The sequence below is a fragment of the Aphelocoma coerulescens genome, chromosome 1A (assembly GCF_041296385.1).
Source record: "Aphelocoma coerulescens isolate FSJ_1873_10779 chromosome 1A, UR_Acoe_1.0, whole genome shotgun sequence".
Taxonomy (NCBI): domain Eukaryota; kingdom Metazoa; phylum Chordata; class Aves; order Passeriformes; family Corvidae; genus Aphelocoma; species Aphelocoma coerulescens.
The window spans coordinates 62418852-62446673 of record NC_091014.1 but is presented as its reverse complement, the minus strand read 5'-3'; the positions used below and the strand labels follow the sequence as shown (position 1 = coordinate 62446673).

Sequence of the window (27822 nt, the reverse complement as noted above, 5' to 3'; positions counted from 1 at the left end):
TTTTGAAAGATTATAGCTAACATTAAAACTGAATTTTTGCACATAAGCTGGGCCAAGTAAAAAAGGTCACTTCTGTAAACCATTAGAAAGACTTTTTCTTGCCTATTTCCATATGCAAGATAAACCTAGATATTGGTATCTGTTGGAAAATGGGGTCATCAGAATTATTATTCTGGTAGTTCATGAAAATAGTTCATGAGAATGCCTGAGTGCTCAGTGTTCAGCACAAAAGTGTTGGCTTAAAGGACCTGAACATGGATATGATATTCTCACCTGGACCTCAGGGAGTAAAGAATAAGCTCAGGAGTCAGAATTATTACTTTAATACTCAATTAAGTGCCAGTTTTCCAAACAGTTCTTTCAAGTACAGGTTATACAGCACTTGTGCTCCAAACACAAGGCTGTTCAGCCAGAACTGCTGAATATCCACTGTGTGTGGCTGTTGAGCAGAGCAGCTGTCACTAAGAACCAGGGCTTTGCTTTGTCAGGTTAGTTGTTTAAAACCTGAAGAAATTAGTAAAAATATAGGCTACAATCTGTCTTGGCTGCCTTTTCTAACCTGAGAATTCACTACAGTGATTATCCCCCTCAAAGGTGTGTTGTGAGGCATTACTAATTGAAGTCTTTCACATGTGGAAAGGTGTATGTGGCAAAGATGCTACAGCACAAATTAGTAAAAGAGGAGCAGAGAGGCATGTATCTTTCATGTAATGGGTGGGTTATTCGTTCCTCCTACTCATGTCTCTGATTCAACAAAGTTAAAATTTACATGCCTAAATACTCATAAATAACATTAGATTCATGTTCACAATCAATATTACATATCTGTACAGCTGTTTCATTGATTTAGGATCTATTCACTGTACCAGTAACCAGAAATAGATCACGTTGTTTATATTCTTTAAAACGAAAGAAAAATGCATCAGGAAATGTCATTTTTTTATCTATTAGCTATGGTCATTTGGGATTTTGTTTATTTCTTTTTTTCAGCACATTTTACAGAATTCATATTGTTATCTAGTGGTTCTTTCTGTCAGAGATTTCCACCTCTGATCTGAACCGAGCTTGATTTTATAGAAAGAAAATGGCAGTACCAGACTTCCTTGTATCAACCCCGGGTTTTTTGTACAAGTTGTTACCTGAGCTGAGCCCAAAAAAAGCACTCTGGAGAACAAGGACCAAAATATTTTCAATTCCAGGCAATAATAATATACAGGGAAACAGAAGGAGAAAAAATTCTCTTTCATCATCCCAAGCCATCCTCTGGGTCTCTGAAGGAGAAGCAACTGGATCTAGCCCTGCAAAATGAACTAGTTTGTAAAACATTAACTTGCAGACTCCAGAGCTTGGACCTAGGCCCTTGAGTCTTCCTGTAGAGGTTTGACTTTGGATTCATAAAAGGTAGTTCAGTCAGGAGGCAAGAGCAGCAATTGATTAATAAGAGTCCAGGCAAAGAATGACCCTCTGTGCTCAATCTTTCTGGCTCTTTATATACCACTAGACTAAGTTTCATCCTCTGTGTGTGTCGATGGGCAAAGAGATTTGGGACTTCTCACTGACCAGTTTCTGCCCACATAATAATATTGGTAGCCAGTTGTATTGGCTTTGTCTGGGATAAAGTTGGTTTTCTTTATAGTAGCTAGTATAGTGCTCTGGATTTGTGATGGCAGCAGCGTTGATAACACACAGATGTTTCAGCTATTGCTGAGCAGTGCTGACACAGCCTCCAGGCCTTTTCTACTTTTTATTCTGCCCTGCCAGTGAGGGAGCTGAGGGTGGGCAAGAATTTGGGAGAGGACATAGCCTGGACAGTTGACTCCAAGTGATCAAAGGAATATTCCATATGATGTGGTACTGTGCTCAGTAATAAATACAGAGGCAGAGGACGTTTGCCAGGACTGACATTGTTTGGGGGCAGACTGAGCATCTGTTGGCTGGTGGTGAACAACTGGATTTTTTTGCACCACTTGCTTATATTGTTAGGTTTTGGCTTTTGGGTTGGTTGGTTGGTTTTCTTTTTTTTTTGTTTGTTTGATTGTTTGTTTGTTTGTTTGTTTTGTTTTGTTTGTGTGATGTGGTGCAAAAATCCTAAGCTCTAAATGTCTGCTAATGCACGTGAGACCCCTGGGTTCAGGTTGGGCAGACTTTGGGTAGGACATATGAATAGATTTTTTTTCCTTTTCAGTAGAATGGACAATGAGAGGAAATTTGCTGCATTCACAAATTCCCATTTTTTTCCTTTGTTTTCAAATAGAGCTTCCTTCTTAATATTTAAAATCTAGCAAAACTAAGTTATTATTAGACATGGTGCTTGTCCAGGATTTCTGATTAAAATAATAATGTGGACTATAGGTTATCTTTTCCTTTGAGAAAATTTTTTAATGTAAATACTACGGATGCCACTTGAAGATGCCCTGTGTGTGGCAGCTCATGGTATAATGCCCACACAGGGAGTCTCAGGTAGATGAACTCACACAGGACTAAGGAAGCTGTGTGTGTGCTGACTGTGGAAATTATAACAGGCTGGAGAAGGCCAATTTCATCTTGTGACACCCATCAGTGTTTCACTAGTTCTTGTTGTTCTTCCCTCTGAAGAGGAGAACACTGAAAAAAGTTTTTTATTCTGAGAGAACTGTCAGAACATCAACTTGTTCTATGAAGTCAGCCTTAGAGGAGGAGGGCAGGGGAAAGGTTTTTCTCCATAACCAGGGAGATTTCTGTTGCCAAAAGAATCTGCCTTAAAACCACCAACAAATAAAATTCAAAAAAAAAAGCTTCAATAAAATAGAAAAAATATATTCTTCCTACAACATTTCCATTAGATCTAAATGGTAGACTTTGGTAATTAAAAGTACGAAGACTGAAAATAAGGGTTGAAGAACTGAAGAGCTTTAATAATTCTTATCATTATCTATCCTCAGACAGATATATAAAAAAGAATTAGATGTATTAGTACTTCAGAATTTGACATGTAAGAAAGTATATCTCAGAACTGGCACTCCAATTCTGCCACAGACTATAAATCAAGATGGTGTTCCCAGATGTGACTTTTGTAATGAAGTATGATCTGCCACATCACCACTGTGGAAGAAAAATATTTATCTTCACTAAATCATACAAATACTGCCCATTGCATATTCCCTTGAATGGTGTAGTCAGACTCACTACCCACAAAATGAAATATATATCTTTATTCATGACTGCTAGGATATAGGAAATTAATGCCCCAAACACACACAAAAAAGAAGGAAAAAATGCAACAAAAAGCTAAAGAACAGTTTCTATTTTGATGTAATTAGTTTCTAAAAGAAAATACCCACTGCCCAAACTAAATGTGAAGTGCAGTTACCTTCTTTGTTTTACAGTGATCAGCTAATTGGCATCTTTTGAGTTAGTTTGGTTCTGACATGACAGAACAGCTCCTCTTCTGTGTGGTGAGCAAGGATGGGGGATGACCCCAACATCAGAAGGATGTGTACCTGTTGGAATCCAGAGGAGAGCCATGAAGATGGTCAGAAGGCTGGAGCACCTCTGCTATGCTGACAGGCTGAGAGAGTTGGGATTATTCAACCTGGAGAAGTCTCCAGGCAGTCATTAGAGCACCTTCAGTGCCTGAAGGGGCCCTGCAGGAAAGCTGGAGAGGGACATTTTGTAAGGTCACAAAGTGATAGGACAGGGAGTGATGGCTTCAAAGTGAAAGAGGTAGGTTTAGATTAGATATCAGAAAGAAATAGACTGTGGGCATTGTGAGACTCTGGCACAGGTTTCCCAGAGAAGCTGCAGATGCTTCATCTCTGTAAATGTTCAAGGCCAGGTTGGATGGGGCTTTGAGCAACTTGGTCTAGTGGAAGGTGTCCCTGCCCATGGCAGGGGAACTCCAGCTCCCTTCCAACCCAAGCCTTTCTGTGATTCTGTGGCTGTATATGACTCCTACAGACATGACTCACAGTAAATGATTATTCTGGGATTAACCCACAGTACAGGGCAACAAACACTTGCAGTGATTAAGCAGTCTGTTCTTCCCTGCAAGCATTTAGGGGGCAGAGGCAGAACTTGCCACTGCTTTGCAACAACCAATTTGAGGACATTTCAAACCTACCCAGTCTTTTCTTCCTGTTGCATAATTACTGTTTACCTCACTGAGTTGCATCCTCGTTAATAGGCAGTCCCATTACACTGGCTCTCTCTCATCTCCAGTGAAAGCAGCAAGAAACAATTACCCATTGTTTTTGTTAGGATCAGCCCAGCTCTGAGAGAGCAGCAGCAGAGCTATTGTTATTTTCTCTTCCAGATCTATTTATACACAGGCATATGGAACATTTCCCTGCACTGATACTTTTCTGCTCAAGTGTTATGGTTTTCTTTTCAGGTTATTAATAACAACAGCAAGAGCAACAATAATAACAAAAATAGTAATAATAATAATTTTACCCCATCAACATCTGCACTTTCAGTAAATTTCATTTGCATCGTTTTTTCCCCAGTTTCCTTGTTACTTGTCTTTTTTCCATATACTGACAGTGCCTAATGTCTATCCTGTAAGAGCCTAGATCAAAAGTTTTCAAACTTTTGTGTTTTATATACCCTGAAAAAAAATCCTAATGGAGCTGCAAATACAAGACTAGTGAGTACAGATTTATTTTTGTTAGCTATATTTCCTGCCTTCCCTAGAAATAGCCAAAGTACTTCCAGGGGGTTGTAGACAAACCACTGGAAAACAGAGACATAAAAGATGAGTTTCCTGTGCCTTGAGGTTAGAGTCAAGCAAAATTTCAGGTGTTCTCTGCAGAGTTTGGGGTTTGAGAAAGCTCCTCTGCAGCATGGATGTAGGGATATGGTAGCAAAACATATCTTGTGGGAGAGAGTTGATGCAGTCTGACACGCAACAAAAAGATAGAGAAACAATATTTTTAGACTAAGGACTATAACAGGTCTTTTTTAGTCTGGCAGGAGTAGATCTCAGTGTCTCAGGGTAGACAATGTACAATAACAATGCACAGAATACTTCTTTTTTTGAAGAGCACAGGGTACCTTTGGGATTCAGCTCTTTTAGCAAAAGTATATTTTCTTTTATTACTATTTGTTCAGAAAATGCAGTGGAAGTTGCAAAAATATGTGTATGGTGTTTTAAATGGTTTTAAGATCAGCACTGGTAGATCAATGTATCATATAATAATTTTTTCATTTATATATTTCAAATTTACATTACTCAATAGATTATCAGTGAGAATAGTAGCTGAGAAATAATTCAATGATTTGCTACCCTCAGAAAATGGCTTTTTGTCATGGTGGAACTGATTTATGGAAAAGGCAGTGTTTATTGTTCCTATTTCAGCATATGTCTGAATATAAAAAGTATCACATTTGTTTTTCAAAGAGAGTTCAGACTTTAAGATTTAATATGCCTACAACTCAGTAGAAATTAAAAATAAGATTTTTAGACAGAGTCAATTTTTGTTTATACCTGTAATAAAATTCAGATAAATAATTTCAGGCTTTTTAAATAATGGCTTTGGAGAGGAAAATGTATGCATTAAGAGATCCTTGGATGAAATCCTTGTGGGATCTCTATATATGAACATACATACTTATGTTTAGTTGTCTGTATGAGAAAGGATAGGTTCTTTTTAGTTGCAATAATAAATGAATTTTATGGCCTAAGGTTTTCTACAGTTTTTCTAGTTTTGAAGTGCTCCTGACTTTTCAGCAGACATTTCTGAGGCTGGACCTTGTCTGAAGTTCCCTTGCTAATTCCATAAGAAATAAAAAAATGTCCACGGGAAAAGAGTGGAGACAGTTTGAACCTCCTTAAGGTGAAAAAAAGAAGCAGTGAAGATGCAATTACTGGACTGTAGTTGCAGCTGTAGTTCACACACACTCTGACTCATATAAACCAGCTGCCCTCCCTTGTCTGTAACTGCCTCTAGGTGTGCTAGATCCTTCCTGATTTATTTTGTGTTATATTCAAATATGCTAAAAACCTACTGCTTTACACTCCAGTTACTGTAACCACTTGGGTGAGTGAAGGAGAGAGATTAAAATTTATTCCTAACAACACTGCTGCCACAATGTCCTCCCTACTGATGCTATTAGTCAGCTCAGAAAACCCAGAGGAAGCCTATCTCTATCGAGTAGAATGACCTGACTCATTGGGATAGTGATGGATTTGGATTGCTTTAGATTACCTATTGCTTATCTCTCATTGACTGCACAGAAATAAGTAAAAAAAAAAAAAAAGGAAAAAATAATATTCTATAGAACACTCATTGTAGAGTGTCTAGACTAAGAGTGCTTAATTGTATCTAATAAACACTAACCTTTTTCTTGCTTCTAGCTAAAAAACAAAGGTTATAGCCTCTGAGCCAAATACCAGCATCAAGCATTGGGTTATGGAAGGAGAAAGTGGTTTCCACATCTCAGGTATCCTCTTTGCTTTCATTTCTCCCCACCTGCTAAAGCTGAAAGCGTGCCATTAAACAGAGCAGCTTGATCCTCTGCCTTCTTCCTCTGTTTTAGCAGGTGCTTTAAAAGTACTGAATCATGAGCAGTGATTTCTGAGGTCCAGAGACCAGCCCTGGTCCTTTAATCAGCTTACAGGTTCTGGAGGACTGCAGTTCCCATCTGCATCTCCTGGGTGCATGACCTGCCACCAGCAAGGGTGAGTGGCTACAAATCTGCCAAGGGAAGGATGCCACTGCCTACACCCCCTGAGCAGCTGTAGGTCATGGAGCAGGTACAATACTCAGTTTGGGAACTGATGGCTCCAGTTAAGATACACCTGAGACCTGTGATGTTAACACTTTTGGCAGTACTTGAGAAGATTGTATCAAGAGCCATCATTGGAGTGACTGACCCTCACCATACATCTCACACCTGTCCAGCACTCTTTGCCTTTGCACACACAGGCCAGAGGCTTTCAGGCGGTTTCTAGGACTCAGGAATTGCAATCATGACCAGGTGTAGAAAAAATTATCATGATCTCTTCCCTAGGAGGAATGTGTTTTAATTTCATGGAGCTAGAGGGGTCTTAACTAATCTCTGCTTTACTTAATTAGATGTGCTAGCAGAAATTTCCATGCCACCTCTTGAGGAAACAACAGGAGGGAATTTGAAAAGAGGCTGTTGGTTAAAATGAGTAAAGATGTTATACACACCTCTTTTGCCTGCCTAATTACTCACGACATGAACACACACAGCTGTGACTAGGATGCACCAGAACAAACTGTTCTATAAATTCACAGCAGTTTCCTGGGTATTCCAGAAAATACATAAGGACCTGCAGAAAATGCAGAGTGTCAGTGGTCTCTTGGCAACTCTCTGTTGAGTAAACTCATATGAGGACTGTAATAGAACATAAAACCATTCACTTACAAAAGGTTTTCATTTCTTCTGAGATGTTGGATATTTATCTCCTGAGGGATTAATTTGTTGGAGGCAGATACTGAATGTTCCCAAGATCTCGTTGGGAATTTTCTGCTGCGAGTGTGAAACCTCTGCAGCTTATGCTGAAGCACAGATCAGTTTAAGAAGCTTGTAGCTGTGTGTCTGAGAAAACATGTTGGTTCATGTTCTTCTACCTTTGAAAACAGAATCAGAATTAAAATAAGATCAAGCAATTTTATTATAAGGGAACGAACATAAATCCGTGGAGCTTGATTTCTCTGCCAATTGCACTAGGGCAGCTATATATCTAGGTAATTATTCTCATTTAGTGCTGATGTAAGTGAAAGGAGAACCATGGCCTGTGGTCTAAGAGAAGATTGCAATAAATGCTGGATACTTGCCATAGACAATATTTTGTATAGGTTCAAACAAAGTCCTGAGATACATTTGGTTTCATTTAAACTTCTTCATAACTTATCCTGGCTACTTCAATTTGCAAGAAGGTTTTTGCCAAATCCAAACACCTTTATGAAGGCTCATGAATATAATAACTATCATGCAGACTTCAAAGTGGTTAAAACTCAGAAGAAGAACAGATGTTTAAAGATTTAATAAAAAAAAGAAAATATATATACTGCTAAAGGTATTCTGCTATCATCTTCAAGTGTTATCAGGTAGGGATAGTTGCATGTGTTGGTGCCAGGGAACAGAGGACAAACTCCTTCTTGTGCTTGCTACCATATCATTACTTTGTATATGGAGAGGAGAACAGCTTCCACAGTGCAGAAAGTCATTTGCAAAAGAGATGATTCCTGTCCACTTCAAAACATACCCAAAAATGAATCAGAAGAAATGGTATATTCTCTTCGGAGAAAAAGAGGTAGAAAAAAGGACATGTTTTACTAAAAAGTAATTTAAAAGAATATGATTTTTTCCCTTCATTGCCCTTTTATTTTTGTGTGTGTGTTTTGCAGGTAAGCAGAAAATTTACCATACAGCAATAACACAACAAACTTGTAATAACTTTTCATGACTTTGTAGTCAGAGGGCCAAATCCTGGCTCTGTCAATGTGAATTGCAAAAGTATAATTGATTTATATAGTGTCATGTTCTCAACAAGACTCATGGAAAAGACAATTGAGTTTTTTGGAAGTTTTGCAGCAAAGGCTTACTTTTCAGTTTTTGTTCCAAACACATGATGAGCTCACTTACCTTCTTATTCTTTTGTTTCACATACATATAGATAGGATGTTTATAAACCCAGCCTTTTTATTTCTAATCCCACAGTGTTGCTCATACCAGGAAGACTTAAAATTTATGCAACCTTTTTGGCAAGTTTCACTGTGTTCAGCCTTTGTTCAAAATAACATTGCAAACTTTTCATGGAACTTGACTCACATTTTCAGAGCAATAAACCTACCCAGAAAGCCACTTGAATACATTCCTTAGGAAAAAAAATAGCACCATGCTAGGATTTTGAGTTTTTCCCTTTAAGTCATACTTGAGATTTCTAGAGAGACATTGCATAGAAAATATTATTTTACACTGCTATATACTCTGAGAAAAGCTGGTCACAAATTTCATTGTACAGATGTAACTCCTGGATCTATCTGGGAGACAAACAGCAAGTGTCTGCTAGTCACAGCTCTCATCACACAGTTTCTAGCAGTAAACCTCAGCATATGGCAGCTCCACACATAGTTACCTTTATTTAAATATTGTTTGTTGCTCATGGGGGATGAATAGTTACATCACATGACAAGGCTTCTGCTCCCCAGTTGAATTAGTGAACATTTTACAACCAGCAAATAATGTGAAGTATATCAGAAATGAGAGAGTGAATGGTTTTCTTTGCACAGAAAGATCGCAGTTTTTCTGTTTGGATGAGTATTTAAGTGATACACAGCTAGGCCTCAAGCAACCATATGAAATGCATCAAGGACAAGATGAGCAAACATGACTGAACTCTTTATTTCTAATAAATAGTCTGAATAATTTGGATGTTGTTTATACAGCCTACAACCTCTCCAACACAGCTGCACAGAACAGCAAAACCAAGCTAAAAGCCCTAGAAAGAGCCTCCCATCTTGCACTTGTTGAAACTGGGGTCACTTAAAGCACATCTTTTTCTCAAGGGTCAGAGCTTGGGAAAGTGGATTTGTTGCCACTGTTGGGGAGAACAGAAACACATGGTCATTTTAATGAAGTAGCAGGCAAGTCTGTGAGAAATGTTTTTGTGAAGCCAGGACAATGCTGTGGAAAAGCTTAAGGCTGAAACACACCAATACTGCTGAATTGAGGGGAGAGTCCTTGTGAGTGTCAGGTTAGAGAAGTTGCATGCGAGGAAGAGTACCTCAGTGTTTTTGGAATCGTGTGCTATTGCATAGGTAATGAATGCCACAGGATTTCCATCTTTTAATAATTTTACATCTCAGTTGAGAGCTAAGAAGGAATAATATTTCAAGTAGGAGTCAGAGTCAAAACCCCAGATCTACACATCCATCATCCTGAGGCAAATTTGGTTCTAGAGAGAAATGCTGTTGCCTGGGCTCAGTGCCAGAAATGTTGTGGTGACTCATTGGTAGCACATCCAGGGTAAATGAAGGCTTTATGGTGGTATGAGCATACTGACTGAAAGGCCAGTAGTGCCCATGGAAAGACTCCCTACCAAGAGCTTTAAATCAAGCTGCTAAAACTGGATTCCTGGGGATATTATTAAAACTCCATTATATATCTTGGGCTCCTAAAGAAAATGTAGCCATATGTCTACTTGATGAATCACTGAGATTTCTGATAGAAATATCTCATCTGGTACTGATCCTGCCAACTTACTGATCCTAGTTTAAGTTCCAGTAACCAATTGCAATCCAATATATTATAGACTGAGCCATGTTCTTGCAGGTAGCTCAGACATGTCAGTGTTGCCATAATAAGTTTTTCCTCACACTTTACATTTATTTTTAAAAATTGCCTCTGTTATTGAAGAGCTTGAAGCAAGGATCCATGGCATCAGGAAGGCAAGAAGCATTTGCAGAAACAGAGTCAACTTTGCTATTGCTATTTGGGATTCAAAGGACACATCCATATCACCTTCATTTTCTAACAAGTAAATAAGTCAACAGAAAAAGTGTTTAAGAGAAATTTGTTAGCAATTAATCACATGCCTCAGAGACCTCAGGTTCCAAATGTAGGCACAATGGCGCTGAAAGTTGAGATTATAGAAGCGAACAATTAAATATTCAAATTAATATGTTTAAAATTGAAAAATCAAAGTTCCAACATCAGCAAAACATGGGAAAAAAGTAGTTACCTCTGCTTTGCAGTCTATGATCTTTACTGGAAGGGCTGCAAAGAAATTAACACAAAATACTTTGAAGGACCCATTTATTGCTGAGTGATTCTGTGGATCAAACAAATCTTCTGTAAATGGACTTCAAAATGTTAAAGTATGTAAAAATTTTAGAAATGTAGGAGGTGAATATGAGAAGAGTGAGAAAGGACACAACTTTATCAGTTCTTTCTGACTTTTTTGTATATTTAGTCTGATACTTAAGAGCATCCCTGAGCCCAAGTTTTCAGGGAAAGCAAAGTATAAAGTAATAGAGAGAATTTTTTAATCAAATACTCTACTTGCATTTTGCGACAACTACATCTTTTTGTCCATATTTCCTTCCTGAAAAACAAGTCATATTTTCTGATTAACTTTGGTATTTCTTGGAAAGCCTGAGAAAAGCGTAAGAGTAGGTTTTGACGTTTTCTTGGTTTTGATAAATGTCCCAGTTTGAAGGAAAAAGAACCTCTTAGGTTTTAAAGGCATAGAAGTATTTCCTAAAACCCCTGAATTCTGAGAAGAGATTAAAAGTACTTCTAATTTCAAAATTTAAATTGACATAGCAATAACTACTTTTCATAAAACATCTTGGAAACACACATGGCTGAACTGTGAGGTATCTATTAGCAACAATAAGAGCAAGTCACTGATTTGTATGACTTCCTAATGATTTATTACCCTTGAATAAATTTATTAATAGCTTATTAAAAACAATATAAGAGGAGGGGACCTTAATGGTAAAATACAGAAAATGAAATATTCAGATTGCAAATTAGATGAGAACAGAAAATAAGGCAAATCTTCAGAAAGCATGAATTAGCGAGAGTCCATTTAAGTCACGGGAGGTGGAGCAGTTAATGCCAGCTGATCATGTAGCTCCACAAACTTAAATCTGCTCTCCTCTCATTAACAGTGGAGCAGCTAGTGATCATAATGCACTGAACTGTGCAGAGCCTTTGCACAGTAAAAAACCACATTATTCTTCTGGTATCAAAAATGGAATTTGGAGGTGTAAAGAGGTTAAGTGATTTGCAAAGGTTGCAGGACAGATAAGTGGCAGAGCCAGGAATAGATCTGGCATGTCATGACTCCTTGCAGTAACCAGAGGACCATCTGGCTTGTCAGAATAAATCCACATTTAATTAGGTGATGTTCGAAGGGCAAACAAAAATGCCAGCATAGGTTAAATGTCATCTAATAATTTGTCCTCACAGCAGTTCATCTGTAACAAGCCACTGTATAGCCCCAGTTCTAATCTGTTGCATCACAACTTCTGCTACATGACTGCTAAAATAATTCTTTCATCTTTGTCCTCAAATGCAAATTTAGAAGATGTAGTGCTGATTAGGCTGTGCTTTGTCTGGAGATATAAGCAAGGAAATTTCTTGATTCATTCCATGCAACACTGAATGCAAATATCAGATCATTGACCTGACTTCTCTTTTATTAATTGTATGTATTAGCCCACTGGGAAAAGAAAACCCACCTGATTTTATTGAAGGCAGTTCTCCTAAACTGAAATTCAGTTTAGCTCCTCCTTAGCAGCAGTCCAGCACTGAGTAGACTGATACCTGTCACCAGTAACAAATGGGGCAGCTCAGCCACATCAGAATCCAGGACTGGCCAAGACACTGGTATGTCTCTCACTTACTTCGGCTGAATTTGTATTTGCCCTAAAAGTCCTAAGTTCCTTCACATCAGTCTTCCTTTCCCTTCTATGTCCCTACCTGCTGCCTCTTTTGCAGCCACCAGGTACAGCTAATGGGGCTGTTTTCTCCATCCCTCGGCTGCAGACACAAATTTCGTAGTGGGATAACTCTCAACCATCTTTACATTAATACAATAAATCTCAGAGCATTTTTTACTCAGATATGGTATCTGGCTGCAATTTAGTCTTTTCACACTTTACTTCTACACTCTCCTTCCTAGAAATGTTACCTTGATGAGGAAATTCTTTAATTTTTTTTAATATTCTTTTTTAATTTTCCCTGAGCTTCTCATAACATCTCATTTACCTGCAGAACATGAAGTAGCCATAAAATATTCTGCAATGTTAACAGTGCAGGAAGGGCTGTACATAAGAAATAGGGAGCAGAGCTTTTGACATTGTAATTCACTTCCAGTAACCCAAAGTTACAAAGACTTGCCTCAGCCAAGGACCTGACTTAAGACTAAGATAACCTTCCTCTCTTTTATTGTGAATCTTTGAGTAAAACTGTCATTTCTCAGGAAAAGGAGAGAATTGCAGATTCTTCTGTTAAAGCTAGTTATCTTTACCTATGCCAATCACATCCTGCTCCAGAGATATTTACCAGTGTGTGAGAATGTACCTATAATCATAAAGTGAATTAAACATATAAATAAGTTTCATGAAGGTAATTGCAAGCAAAATGAAAAGAATGAAAAAAAAAAAAAGCAAGCCCATGAGGAAGAAATAGAAAGGCATAATGAAAATGGAGACTTAAAGTAATAATTTCACGAAAAACTTTGAAGATCTACTTTAACTGATGACTTATATTCATACTTATGCAATTAATGAAGAAAGAATTGAAAAGGAAATTAAAGAATAAATTTAAGATATATATATAAATTACTCTGCCTGACTGTCTTTGCAGCTGCATTGTAATTATCCAGGTGGGTTGTTCAGTTGACCAGAATGACAAGATTCATTCAAAAGTTTCACTCCAACTTGACACCTCCTTCCTTTCTGTAAAACCCTTTGCCAAATTATTAAAGGTCTGACACCGCTGTGGCAAATAATGTGACTCCACAGTTTTTAGCTAATACTCTGGACGTAAAATCTACCAGGTGGCTGTTGTACTCTGGAGACATTGGCACCTCCACCATGCTCCTCAAACATGACCTTAGGAAGAAAGAAGAGATTTGCACTCCTCATATTTACTCAGTGCTTATTAGGTCTGTGATGCTGGTGTATCTGCAAGTTAACAGATCTTACTGGCAGAGCCTCCTGCTGCTTTCTTTCTCTGTCCCCAGGAGTGTGACTATGCACTTTGATTAGCCAAGGCCATAAGCCTCTGAGAATTACATCAATAATTTTTTTCCATTTTCTTTTGGTGACCTCTGTTTCAAAGTTTCATTCTTTCTTTGAGGTGTCCTGGACAGCATTGCTTTCAGACCCTACCTATCACCCACATTTAACTCTGTGAAGCTATCACTGCTCAGTTAGTGGGAGGTGCACACTCCAGACTCAGAATCAATTTCTGGGGTGGGAAATGAAGGGAAGGAAAAGAAAAAGAGAAAAAAGAAAAAGTAAGAAAAGAGACCATTGTATAAGAACTTCGGTGGATCGATGCCGCGTTTGTCCCTGCTGGGTCCCTCGTGGACCTCTTAGGCAGCGCTCTGCCAGCCCCACGCGTGCGCACGATCTCACCCTCACAGGCAGTCAGGAACAGCCGCTCACACCCACAGTCTGGGCACGAACTGAGACAGAGAGGTGAGAGGGGTTCCTGCATGCAGTTCCGAGGTGTTTAATGGCAACACACCCCAAAGGGAACAGAGGCAAGAGGAACACAAAACCGAAAGCCCGCGCCTGTTTTATCCCAAAAACTCCCAAAGGCGGGCAGAGCATCCAAAACCAACAGTCTGAGGGCTAGGGGGCAGAGGCAAGGTTCAGTGACATAACAGGGGCCAATGGCAAAAGGGATGGGAGGGGGGAGAGAGCCAGTGACCAGCAAAATCTAGACAAAGGGAGAAGTTTCTAGCACAGTGTTGTAAGGACAGACCACTTTTAGGGGAACTTGGGGGGTGTAAAATGGACTTAGCCACCGCAACGAGAGACGACTGTAGAACAAGCTCATCTAAACAGACTATCAATAATTCAATGCAAATTTATTTTTCATAGCTCCTTTCATGTGAACTGTTCTCCTAAAATGCTATACAAAATAAATAATACAAGACCATAGGTGTTATACTGTATAAATTACAGACCAACAGAAGCAGAAAGATGCTGCCTATAGAACAAATTAAAGAGAGACAAAGGTAAATAACAGAGAGAAGAGAGTGGAAGAAATTAAGAGCTGCAGGCAGGAGAATGTTGAGAGGTCTGCAGATGAGATCTGATAAGGGATGGAGAGTTGATAAGGCAGAGAGATATTGGAAGGATGTTGCAGATGGCAAGAGATTACGCAGAGGGTCAGAGGAAGCTGGAGTTAAACCAGTGGAGGAAGGAGGAAGGGGTTGCCAAATGCAAGGCCTGGAAGTGCACTAACAAGGCAGGCATTTTGCAGCCAGTGCCTGACTAATGGGATGTTCAGGGATTTCCCTGGAAACAGCAGGGTTATGAACTGGTGGGTTTGGTATGACAAGTACAAGGTAGTGGATAGTATTTTGCTTGCTGCCAAACTGTAGAAAAGCCTGGGACAGGCTGTGTCATCAAGGCAAAGAAACTTGGAATTCTCTTGGGGGCGGGGGGGGGGAGTGGAAATTAAAATCCTCTATCTCCAGATATAACTTATTTATTAAGTATGGGTGCAATTTACATAGGTATATGTTCAAATGGTAATAAATTCTCAGATCTTGAAGTCCACTCATCTGGTATGGCTTTTCAAATTCCCTTGCTACACTGGCTGTGCCTCTGACCTACCCCTACCAGTGGTTCCTCTATGAGAACACCCTTTCTAGCCAACAATAAATTGGTATTCTGAAATGTTTTAGAAATGGCTTCATTTTAGCATCTGCACTTTTAAGAGCAACACATGTTGAACAGACAAATTTAGCTGTGCACATGAGGCTTGTGATCACAAATATGATTGGGATCCTCAATGTTCAATGCTTGGTTCAATGCTAGGTTCTGCCTGTGTAAAATCAGGGAATTTTAGAAGTTTTTCAGTTTCATTTTCCAGCCCTGACTACTCGTGATCCCTAAAACAACTTCTTGTCTCTTAACACTGACTGTTGAACATTTGATTTGACCTTGGTTCTAAAGGTTATGATGGGGTTATATCTGAAAACTGAATGATATTTTATTCCTGTGATCAAAGAGTGTAGCTTTGAGCCTGAGGCCTTATAAGATTTTTTTTTTCCAGAAGTAGTGAAGGGAAAATATTCCTATGTCACTTCTTTCATTCCAGACTTACTCCCAAGTTCCACATGAAGTAATTTCTGTGCAAAAGAACAGCTTGTAGAGAGTTTAAAAGTGAATTAAGCAAATACTTTCAGAAATAGAATGACTTCTCCAAGAGCTGGTTTGTGGGCCAGTTTGGTGCTCTATAAAAGTCATTAGTATTAAAGCACCTGGCTTTAAATTAAGCCTCTGATTTTGATCAAAAGAGAAAAAATTCTATTACAGACTTTTAGGAAATTGTTAATAAAATACCCCCTTGATCTTCCCAAAATTTCAAACAGCAGAACAAAACTAATCAACATATTTGTTTTTTTCCAGAGGTTTCAGAGATCACTCATGTGTCCTTCTCAAACCAGTGTAAATGCAAGATAAGGAATCATGCAAAAATGTGCTGAAAGCAGATGCCAGTAAACAAAATGAGCTGAATTCCAGCTGATCTGCAGAAGCCCCCTGTTGGGGTCCCTCCCCCGCGCCATGTAGCCCTGAGGGAGGCACGGGGTTTCCCTGCCCCTGCTCAGCCTCGTTCCCCATTGGTTGGTTTGTGTTCCCCTGCGCGGGCAAAGCAGCTCGGGCCCCGACTGTAAGAGTCCCTCAGCAGAGCCCGGCCATGCGGCTGGGGAAATAAACATCTCTGAAACATCTAGCAAGAATCCGTCCGTATATATTTGTTTCTTTTCCACGGGACTCCTGGTTTGATATATGCGTGTTGCAGTATCCCCACTGTAACATATGGTGGAGAATGCGGGCAGAACGATCCCCGATCCCAAAGCGACTTTGTGTGAGTAAACCCTGGAAACTTTGGATTCCTCTTCTTGGTTTTGTTTTGCTATTCCATATCTAAACTATGGAGGAACCGTGGGAAGACTCTTGGCTTTCAGAGCCGCATATGGACATTTATCTTAAACTTAAAATGATTCTTGAACAACGATTTGTAAATTTTAGCTTGATTCAAGCTCAGAAAGAACTGAAACACTTCCTGGCATGGTTGTTTAAGAACTTTTTCTATGTTTCTTGGGATCTAATTCTTACCAAGAGCTTTTGGAAGACCGTTTGGACCCAGTTAATATTTGAGTCAAAATATATGCCGATGGAAGAATATTTTCGTGAATATTATTTAATAACCGAGACTGTTGAGCAATGTCAGCTGTGTTCTGGCGAAGGGAAGCCTGGCTCAGGGACCGTGCGGCCCCGGCCACGTGCACCGAGCGCTCTGCGAGCAGCAGCGAGACGGTTCCCGTGCGCGGGCGGAGCCACGCGGGCCGCAGTGTCGGTGGTGGAGCGAGGCGCGGCAGGAGCGGCCCGGCCCGGCGGTGCCCGCCCGGCCCCGCGCAGCGCGTGGTGGAGCGAGCCCCGTGAGCGCCCGAACGAGAGGGGCGGCGCGCGGGCGGCGGCTGGCAGCAGAGTGGAGCCGTGCCCAGCCGAAACGCGCGCTGGAGCAGGGCGCGGGGGGGTCATCGCTCGGGGGCCTGGCCGAGATGCAGCGCCTGGCAGTGGCAACGCAGCTGAGAGCAGAGGAGGCGACGCACGGAGAACGGAGCGGCGCGGCCCGGCCCGGCCCGCGCGGCCCCAAACGCGACCCCGGGAAAAGCGCGCCGATAGTTCCAACACGGGAGCGACCGAAAGAGAGAGCAAAGACACAGCGAGACAGAAAACAGCAGCCACTCGGAAAAAGGAAAAGACCATGGTAGCTAAGATCTTAGGGACAGTGAAATGGTATAATGTTAAACAAAATTATGGTTTTATAACAAGATGTGATAACCAGCAAGACATATTCGTGCATAGAACTGCTATTAAAAAGAATAACCCTGAAAAATGCATCCCAAGCTTGGGAGATGGAGAGGTGGTGGAATTCAAAATCATACATGGTAGAAAAGGGTTACAAGCGTCGCAGGTCACTGGGCCTGATGGTGTTCCTGTAAAAGGCAGTATATATGCAAAAAATCATAGTCATGTTAGACAATATCTCCATTGTAAACCCCCCCTACAGTCTCCCTTTCCTAATCCCACCTTTCCCTTTTACCCTATGTCCTATTATCCCCAGTGTATTCCAAATCCGTTTTTTCATCCATGGTTTCCCTCACAAACCCCTGCCTTTGCCAATTGCTTCCCCAAAAATCCCTTTCCGATGCCGATGGGGGGATGAAAAGGGGGAGGAAAGAAATTAAACCCTCTCCTGCCTCAGTTTCCCCACAGGCATGTCCAGAGAGTTCTGTCTCCCTTCTGTCAGCCCTGAGATGTTCCACAGAATTTGTTTGGACATTTAAAGACTCAGGAGGGTGGCTTGTTTTGTTTTGAAACTGTTCTTGTTATGTTTATCCAATTGTCTTCATTCTCCTTTTATTAAAATAAAACGGGTGAGATGTTGGGGTCCCTCCCCCGCGCCATGTAGCCCTGAGGGAGGCACGGGGTTTCCCTGCCCCTGCTCAGCCTCGTTCCCCATTGGTTGGTTTGTGTTCCCCTGCGCGGGCAAAGCAGCTCGGGCCCCGACTGTAAGAGTCCCTCAGCAGAGCCCGGCCATGCGGCTGGGGAAATAAACATCTCTGAAACATCTAGCAAGAATCCGTCCGTATATATTTGTTTCTTTTCCACGGGACTCCTGGTTTGATATATGCGTGTTGCAGTATCCCCACTGTAACAGCCCCCATGATATTAGGTGGATATGATCTGCACCAAAATACTTCTTTATTTTGTAAGAGAGGTTAATGAGAGTTTAGCTAAAATGGCAAACCAGTAATTGCTGGGCCATTTATTTGTCAAGTAATTTTGCTAATAATGGTAGTCATACTCCAGTAAAATTAATTTTTGGAATGATGGCCAAAGTGTGGTATTTTCTTCAAAATCTGTAGCTCTATTTTCTGTCTGCCTCTGTTCATGCTGCAATTGTCCATCTTTTGGACAATTAATTTTGTTTGCCAACAATATCTAACAGTTACATGCAGTGTATCACTGACTGACCTGCAATTTAATGAAGACAATAGTGATATCAGTTGATTTTATCTAAGAAAGAAAAGAAAAAATATCAGAAAAAATAACTAATATCGTAGGTGATTTTTTTTAAATATTTTTTTAATCCAACTTGATAGAGTGGCCATCTGATGCAGAATTCCTGCATGTACAGAAATGTTTTAGCCACTATAAAGGTGCAAATGTATCCACCAGGCAAATGTCAGGGAATGTTTGTATTGCAAAATACAACTGCATATCAATTGTTTTTTTTTTTTTTTTTTAATTACCTGAATGTGCATCTCAGGATATACATATTTTTTAGCTACACAGCTCATATGAAATAATTAGACACATAAATCACAGAATCACAGAATTAACTAGGTTGGAAAATACCTTTGAGATCATTGAGTCCAACCTATGACTGAACACCACCTTGTCAGCTAGACCACGGCACTGAGTGCCACATCCAGTCTTTACTTAAACACCTGCAGGAACAGTGACTCCAAATAACGACAAGCTCAGATTTTCATACCTACAGACAGTAACCTGGCAAGAGCTATGAGTTTTGCAGGGTTCCTTAAATACCGTTTGGCTTGGTTTGTCACAGCCAATGGGAAAAATAAATGGAAGAAAGTAAAGTGATCCCCAGAAGATGTTTGACTGCCAGCTCTCAAGTCTTAGACCAACAGTATTTCTGATCAAGATGCTGTCAGTTTTCTGACAACTATTTCCAACATAAGCATTAGTAATGCCTTAAAATACATTTGTGTCTGAATGAAGTAAATAGCCTTTTTCAGAAATGCAAGCTGTTATGGTTCTGATGGGTAACTTGATTTGGCACACATAAACTAGCAAACCTGTGTGCCTGATATAGCACTAGAAGGTTTTCAAGTATTGTCTTGTGCAGAAAACAGAATACTCAGCCTCTGAACAGCTGCTTTCCATTAATTAGTGGAACTAGGGCTAATAATGTGCCAACCAAGCCCATACAGAATTGCTTTGTTTTTATTTTTCTAGTCTGGGCACAATACATTTAAGAAGAATATAAACATACCTTCCCTCCTTGTGAATTATAGTCTAGCAAATATCAGTGAATGGCTCTTAAAGTTGGGTACAAACAAGACAGGTGGTATAGATGCCAATTCTTAGGGATTACTCCAGGCCCTGGATTGTACTGCCTGTCTTCCCCGTTGCTCACTTCAAGGAAGCTTGGCATTTATTGGTCCGCTGTGTGAGTGGTCAACTCATTACTGAAGAAAAAAAAAGCCCCTTGCTAGCTAACAAGAAAGAGATACCCTTGAGTCTGGAGAGTTTTCTGCAGGATTAGTGCATTGCATTAAATCAGAAAAAGTCTACCAAAGATGCAAAAGCAGAATTATAGCCATCTATTCAAGAGTATGTGAGGGAGGAAGACATAACAGTTTTCCATTTTTATGGAGATTGAGTTTTACTTAAGTTCTTGATCATGTAACTTCTCTTATTCACACACCACACTGAAAAAAAACCACTAACCTTGGTAGTCAGATAGCTGCAATTTTGAAAATCCTTCAAGGATGGAAGCAGAAGAATTGTTGCTGGCAGACCCAAAGGTCTACTTCCATCCAGTCTGCAACAAAATTCCCATGGCCATATATCAGCTCTGTGAGTAATTCTTTAGTGAAAAGTCAGTCCTGTTTGGGTCATTCAGAGCAGACCATATAGACCTGAAAATAAAGAGCAGGAAGATGAAAGAAGATCATCTATGTCATCTCTAGTCTCCACATGACTGGGCTGATGAAGAAGTGACACATTTTTGACTCAAGAATAGAATAGTCACATTATTTATGGTGGGGATATTACAAACACCAAAGTACAGTGAAACCGAGCCAGTCTGTGTTACCACCCTTACCTAAACAGGATTCAGCTGTGAGGAACCTGTCTGACTGTGTCATCTTCAGCAACAGAAGCTCTCACAATGCTTCAGTGCATTGATGAGCCTGTGAGAAGAACAGCTTGAAGAGGCAAAATGAATTCCAGCTCCAGTCCTACATTCCTGTCCATTAAAAACAAACATTAACTTTAAAAATGCAAATAAAGATATGAAAGGAGACCAAACAAAAGCAGTAGCATTAACAGCTTCTCATAGCCCTTTATAGCTCTCTGGAGTGATTACATCTTATTTACTTCCACTTCTTAAAGCTCTGTTATTGTATTCTAGCCATAGGAAAAAAAACCCCAAATAACCTCTTTAATTATTCTTCAATGTTTTTTGCAAGCCAGGCCCTTTGTCCTGGATTGAAATCAATGTTAATGGCTTTTGAGACTCCAGTTTAGATATATTTTTTAATTGATGTCTCCTCTTCCTCCTGCTGACCCAATTCTCATTTTCATTATATTCAAAAACACATTGATGATCCACTCAGATCTGATAAATTATTTTAGCTCCTTTCTGCAATAACTAAACTTAATAGTGTTATGCTGGGGCAATTTAATTACTGGCACAAACATTTGAAATTTGTGAACAACAGCTGAGCTGCAGTGACAGAAAACAGGTGGTCTAGTGGCTGTTAGGATCCAAGTAGCAAGCAAGCTAAGAAAATACAGGCTACTGGGTGGACTCATTATTACAGTTTTTGTTTGAACCTCTTCCTTATCTATCAGTTTTAATCTTTATTCCATCTGACAGGGCAATTGCCATTACAGACTTCCTCTGTGGGACTGTTTATAGTTATAGAGAAGGCACATACTTAAGAGTCTGCCAGGCTAGGAGAGAAGGAATGGAACAAAAGCAGAAGAGGTGTTTAGAATGACAATAAAATTATTTGGTATGCTGGAGGTAAAGTGTGAAATTTTTTAACCTGTAGCCCTCACTGATGCAGGAGAGAGGCAGGGAATTCTACAACTCAAAGAATAAGCAAAGTTGGCAGAGGAAAGGGAGTAAAATTCCTCAGATGTCATACTGTGATATTTCTTGTGGTTTTTCATCTTGCCAGAGGTGAATTTGCTGGGCTGGTACCCACTGTGCTAGCACTGCATCCTGTGGTGGGAATTGTGATGTCTGCAGAGCCTTACTTCTGTGAGCACTGTGCCTCCATTTAGCTGTGCTCACAGCTAGTTCAGCAGCCATAAGTCTGGGGATTTTTGGTGTGCCAGGCAGGAGGATAAGCTGTTTGAGGAAATGTGATTGAGTTCACCTGTTGCCTCTGTACTCTGGGCCCAAGAAGCAAGAACATTCATAATTATCCACTTGCTTTTTCCTGGACAATATTGCTCTGAATCACATTTCTCAAGGTCAGAAATATTCAAACACAAGTCCTGCAGGAATCTTAGGAAACACCTTACTTGTCATCAATGCCAGCAGAAGCACTTTGTCCCTCAGAGCTTTTCCCATGAAGTTTGCTGCCTACTGTAACATTATACTCCACTGGGGGAGAAAACAAACTCATTAAAAGAATTCCTTTATTTCTGAAATACATTTTAAAGAAATTTTCACTATACTACTATCATTAGATGCATAACTGGTCTAGCATGAATTGTTAATAGGTGTTTTCTAAACCCAGGCCAAACCAACCTAATCTTTGCTCCAAGCAGTTTTGTAGCCTGCAGCAAGAGACAAAAGGTGAATATAGGAAGAAAGGAAGAACAAGGGAAAACTGCAACAGCCTTGTGTCAGTCAGAAAAAACTGACCAATATGCCAGAGTTATGTTGTTTTTTTTCCTGTTGCTCACTTGAAAGCTAATAGACAATTGCAGGGAAGTTTGCAGGTATTTCTGGGTAGGTCTGATGAAGCACAGGTGATCATAAGGAAGAATATTTTTGTCTGAAGAATCATTTAAGAAGTCCTGTGGTTTCTAGATAAGTTTCTGCTCCTTTTAGCGTTTATTATTTAAGACTGTTGTCCTGGATCTGGATTGCACAGGCATACCATGATGACTACTGGACAGAATTGAATAATCATCAGAAAAAAAGATCCTTGATATTCTTAAAAATAAAAGCCTTGTCACAAACTCTCTGCACCTGAAAAGGCTGATGGGATATTTCCAGTTGTTTGTGTACCATCCAGAATTGCTGTCGAAGGGGAAATGTCCTTGCTTGAGGAGATATTATGCATCAAAGTCATGATTCAAAACAGTGAAGATGAAGAGATAATCAAGGGTGCTAATGGTCACAGTGAGGCGTGATAAATCTGGACAAAAGTGGTGATTGTGGGCAATAAATCCAACAACCTGCTGGGCTTGGCACAGAACCACCTGAGACAGGCTGATTGCCAGTAGTTTTCAAGGTGAGCATAAAATGAAGCATCCTCAAAGTAATAATGCTCACATAATGAATATAATCTTTTATTAAAGAACTGTCTATGACCAATGCAAAATTAGTCTGCCTGAGTGCATGAGCATGTGTGTTCAGAAGGAGATCTTGAGAGAGACAAACAGGATGATGAACACACCTGCAGGCTGTTATTTTGCCTTCCCTTTGGCTTCTCCAGTCCTTGTTCAGCAGCTGTATTCTCAGAAGGCTGTTTAGTCCTGAAACTGTGATGTCTCATCATAAGATTACGCAGTTCTGCTGTTGGAAGTGGTTGGAATCTGGCCATATTAGCATCAAATACTAGAACAGATGAGGTTCTGGGTCCTGCACACTGACCACAACAACCCCATGCAGCACTACAGGCTGGGAAGCTGCTTGTTGGAAAAGGACCTTGGGGTGCTGGTTGACAGCAGCTGAACAAGAGCCAGCTGTTTCCAGGTGGGCAAGAAGGCCAAGGGTGTCCTGGCCTGTGTCAGCAATAGTGTGGCCAGTGGGACCAGGGCAGTGATTGTCTCCCTGTGCTTGGCACTGGTGAGGCCACACCTCCAATCCTGTGTTCAGTTTTGGGCCCCTACAGGAAAAACACAGAGGTGTTGGAATGTGTCCAGAGAAGGGCAAGGGAGCTGGGGAAGGGTCTGGAGCACAAGTATTACAAGGAGTGTCTCAGGGAGCTGGAGTTGTTTAAACTGGAGGGAAGGAGACTGAAGGGAGGCCTTTTATTGCTCTCTAAAACTACTTGGGGTGAGTGAGATGGGGGTCAGACTCTTCCCCCATGTAACAAGTGATAGACAAGAGGAAACAGACTCAAGTTGTGCCAAGTGAGGTTTAGTTCGGATATTAGGAAAAATTTCTTCACTGAAGAGGGCTGGAACAGGCGTCCCAGGGAAGTGCTAGAGTCACCATCCCTGCAGATGTTTAAAAGAAATATAGGAGTTTTGGTGGTTAGGAACATGGTTTAGTGGTGGATTTGGCAGTGCTCAGTTAATGGTTTGGCTTCAGGAACTTAAAGGTCTTTTTCATCCTAAATGATTTTATGCTTCTACAAGTGGTAGCTGGAGACCTTTCTATTTTTTTCTTCTTAGGGAAGCACACTGGCAGGAAAGGAAATCCCAGAGATTCTGACTGGGGAGCTGATTGTCCTTTCTCAGTCCCGCCCCACATTGAGCTCTCTGCTGGTGATGAGAGATGAGGAGTAGCCTCAGGGCTGAACAGCCTTTGAGGTGACAGGATCAAGCAATTCCCTTTGAAACTATTCTTTTAGGATCTCTGCAGGCAGACAGACATCGCTGTAATGTATATGGAGGTGAGGGGTGGGGGATGGTTTTTCAAAGAGGAGTCAGAAAATTACACCTGTGTCTGTGGAGTATGGACACAAGACCAGCACATGGTGCTTTAAGTGATGTTCTGTGGAATCTAAATCTTAGCTTCTTTCTGAATAAGACTAAATACAGCTTACTGAAAGAAGGAAATTTCCAGCAATTGGTTATCAAGAATTGGTTAAAGCAGTGTTGGTTTTTTTGTTTTTTTTTCTTCCACCAACCACATAGATTGATTCTTATAATAGAACCAGTTCTTAGAAAGGTGAACTAGATATCAGATGAAGTAGACCCCTTGGGAAACTGTATTTTGACAATTCATCATAGAAGGTTGTTAAGTTAGACCTGTGTCTGATTTTTCTTTTCTTTTTTTTTTTTCTTATTTACAGAACAGGTTTTCTTTATTTTTTAACATCCCCTGTTGGAACTAGGAAGGCTGCTTCAGGAGCCTCATCAGCATTCCCTTTAGCAGCATACAATAGGATCTTACAGCTGCCCTCTCTCTGCAGTATTGACTAAGGTAGATGCAGGAGCTGTTATCAGAATGCTATCAAAGCAGAGAGTTTCCATATCCAGCAGACTGAAAGGTAACTTTCAAGCCTGTGATGTCTCTTTCAAGTCTCGATGTTTCCAAATTAACAACATTGTACCCTACTGTACTTGTGCATTTTGCTTTGTTTGATGTGGCATTTACATGCTTGTGTTCATTTCAACCAGTCACTCTCTGTCTAACACTACTTAGGCTTGTATTTTTTAGCTCAGTTAAACAGATTTTCTCTTGCTCAGAAGATGAACAGGTCTGACTCCACAGGTAAGATACTTCCTATGCAGAAAACACAAGAAACACATTAGGTAGTGCCAGTTCTGCAACAGAAATATTGGGTAAAATTTATTCAGTGTTTTTAATGAACCTCTCTTTTTCTTACTGAAAAAAAGCTTTGAGTATCAAAACAGAACTTTTTCTTGGGGAAGGAACTACTTGTTCTAGTAGAACTTTTCTCATGATGATTTTGCAGACCTAGGGCATATTGAAGATCAGTCCAAGTTCAGGTCCAAGTGCTGGCTCAGCAAGCTATGGAGCACAGCATTTCCCAGTCTTCCTTATCTCAGGAGGATGCTTTGGCTGGGAATTGCACTGTGAGAGAGACCCTGAGAGCAATGATCACAGAGGGAAGGATGTTTAATATGCTCACCAAAAGGTTGCAGAGGTGTGAGCTCCAGTCTTCTCTCTGTTGCAGAGTCGGGGTCTTTTAGGGTGTCTTTCTCTCAGTCTGCTTAGTTCTTTTCTTTCCCCTTCAAGAAAAAAAAAATAAAGACCAAAGTAGCCTTCATATTTTTAGTTTTCCTAGGAAAGAGGAACTTTTAAATATGCATTGGTGAAAATTCATTTCCTGTTCAGTTTTGGGTGGTATCAGTGGTCACTCAGATTACCTCAGATTGAAGGACAGTTTCCTTTTTCTGCAGTTTATCAGCTGTGCTTATAAGTCAGAAGCTGTTTCAAGGGCTGCAAATGTAGAAGTTTTAAATCTGTAGGAGTAGGATTTCTGTTTTATTTATGTACACAGAGTAGAGTGGAACTGAAGCCTATGGGCACTGTGACAACAGACACAAAAATTATTTAAATGCAGGAAAGGAGATGCTTCAGCCAAAAAGAAATTATCTTGGTGTAGCTACTACATAAACTCAAGTATAAAGATAAGGACCATGGCTTTCCTTAAAGATTTAGCAACCAAAATCCTGCCTTTAAAATTTCATAAAATAAAGTTACAAAACACATTCATGGAAGTGAAAAGGAATAGGCACATAGAGTTCATCCTCCTGGGAAGAGAACAAGGGCTCCCCTTTCTATCTTCTCCCCTGCCCTATGCTGAAGCCTGGGTTTTGCAAGCCAGCAGCTCAAACTTCAGCCACTGCTTCATGTGTGGAGGCCCCAGTGGGCAGGGCACAAAGATGTTAGGGACTCTCAGCAAATCTCAGAGTGCATCTCTTAGGGCTCATCATGGTTGGTACTAATGCCAAATAGTCAATTGTGCACTTCTAGCATTTAGTTCCAATGCGATTTCTACATTTGGCTTTTTCCTGTTTCCAAGGGATTCTTTCTTGTATTATCCATTTGAACTCTTAGGTCAGTTAAGATATCTGGGATAAATATTTCAGAGATGGTGTTTTTAAAACCTATGAAGAGGTTGAGGTTGGGCAATAAGAGATGTTCTCTTTGCAGGTTCCACAGTGCAAGTGCTTGACCATGTTTGAAGAAGTTTTACTGACGGCACTGGAATCACAGGAAAGGTGGAAAAAGGGAAAAGAATTAGTTGCCTAGGGAAACTATTCTGCATACTTAGATGTAAATGCTCTTTCCTGGTACATTAATTTTTTGTTTACTGGACAGTCTTCCAAGATTACTGTTGGTACAAAGAGAAGAATGAAGTGAAATTTCAGCTGCATTATGCCATATGTGAACTGTGAATTTTAAAAGATGCTTCAGCATTTTTACCTTGTCAAAAAAGATTCTGGTTTGCCATCACAATTGATGCTTACTTCAGAAAAAATACTTTTTAAAAAAATTGTAAATTTTTAGTTTTGTATTTCAGAGATTAATCTTCTTTGGGAAGAACTTTTTTTAGCATTTAGATATTCATATATTTTAGGAAAGGATTGCCTGTCTCAAAAAAAAATTTCATAAGAAACAGAGCCACTTGTTTCAAATACCTTCTTCTTAATGTACTCATTTGGACTATGGCTTCCTCAAACAGTTAAGGAAAGCCACAGGACGAACCCATCCATTACTGTCCTTGCAAACAAAGTGACAGTGGGAAGACAAAGTGTGGCTTCCATTGTAATGCCCAAAACACAGTGACCAGCAAGAAATTTTTCTACTGTGGGTAGTTAGGAATAAGCATCAAACTCATGACAGCATAATTTTTCATAGGTATACACACAAAGCAAGGAAAAATCTGCATAGTCTGTACAGATAAAAACATATGTTAACTTCATATCAGATGAGGGGTGGACTAACCTAACAGTAGCTGAATGTGTGTTGGACACCAAACTCTTCTAAGCACAGATAAGTAGATCAGATTCATCGTCTAAAGCATCTTCCTCTTTGATCCTTTGGATACATTTGTATAGCTTCTCATGCCAATTAAATATTTTTGAATTGAACTGAACTGAGGAATGAATCGTTGGTTGCAAGCCAGCTCCCAGTGTGCAGGTGTCCACTTCAAATAAAACCTCACTACAGTGTTTTGGCATCATTTCATGTTTCACTTGTGCAAGTATAACCTGCCAACAGAAACCGGCTTATTCCTCAAGGATTTTTTTGTTTGCTTTAGTCAAAGGAGATTAAAGCAAATATATATAAAAAAATCTTCTTCAAGCCACAAAGGTATTATTAGTTTCAATCTGATCTAACTTACATCCCACTGAAATCAGTTGGGCCTTTCTATTTTCTTCAGCGTGGTTTGCAGTGTCCATC

The 27822-nt window shown here is 40.1% G+C and overlaps 1 long non-coding RNA gene across 7 annotated transcripts in view; it reads right to left on the bottom strand.

The window, feature by feature from the left end:
• Positions 1-2963: 2963 nt before the first annotated feature.
• Positions 2964-27822, bottom strand: part of LOC138104199 (uncharacterized) — a 59819-nt gene continuing 34960 nt past the window's right edge. For 2 of the 7 annotated variants that reach the window (XR_011147986.1, XR_011147980.1), the window contains 7 exons: positions 25541-25851; positions 20632-20775; positions 20256-20446; positions 7372-7577; positions 6450-7276; positions 3350-3479; positions 2964-3081 (listed from right to left, as the gene is read on the bottom strand). This is a non-coding gene — a long non-coding RNA (uncharacterized lncRNA). Of the gene's footprint in view, positions 3082-3349; positions 3480-6449; positions 7277-7371; positions 7578-8594; positions 9551-10693; positions 10729-19750; positions 19994-20255; positions 20447-20631; positions 20776-25540; positions 25852-27822 lie in introns of those variants that run through there. The other 5 variants (XR_011147981.1, XR_011147982.1, XR_011147984.1 and 2 more) reach the window with 5 other exon arrangements.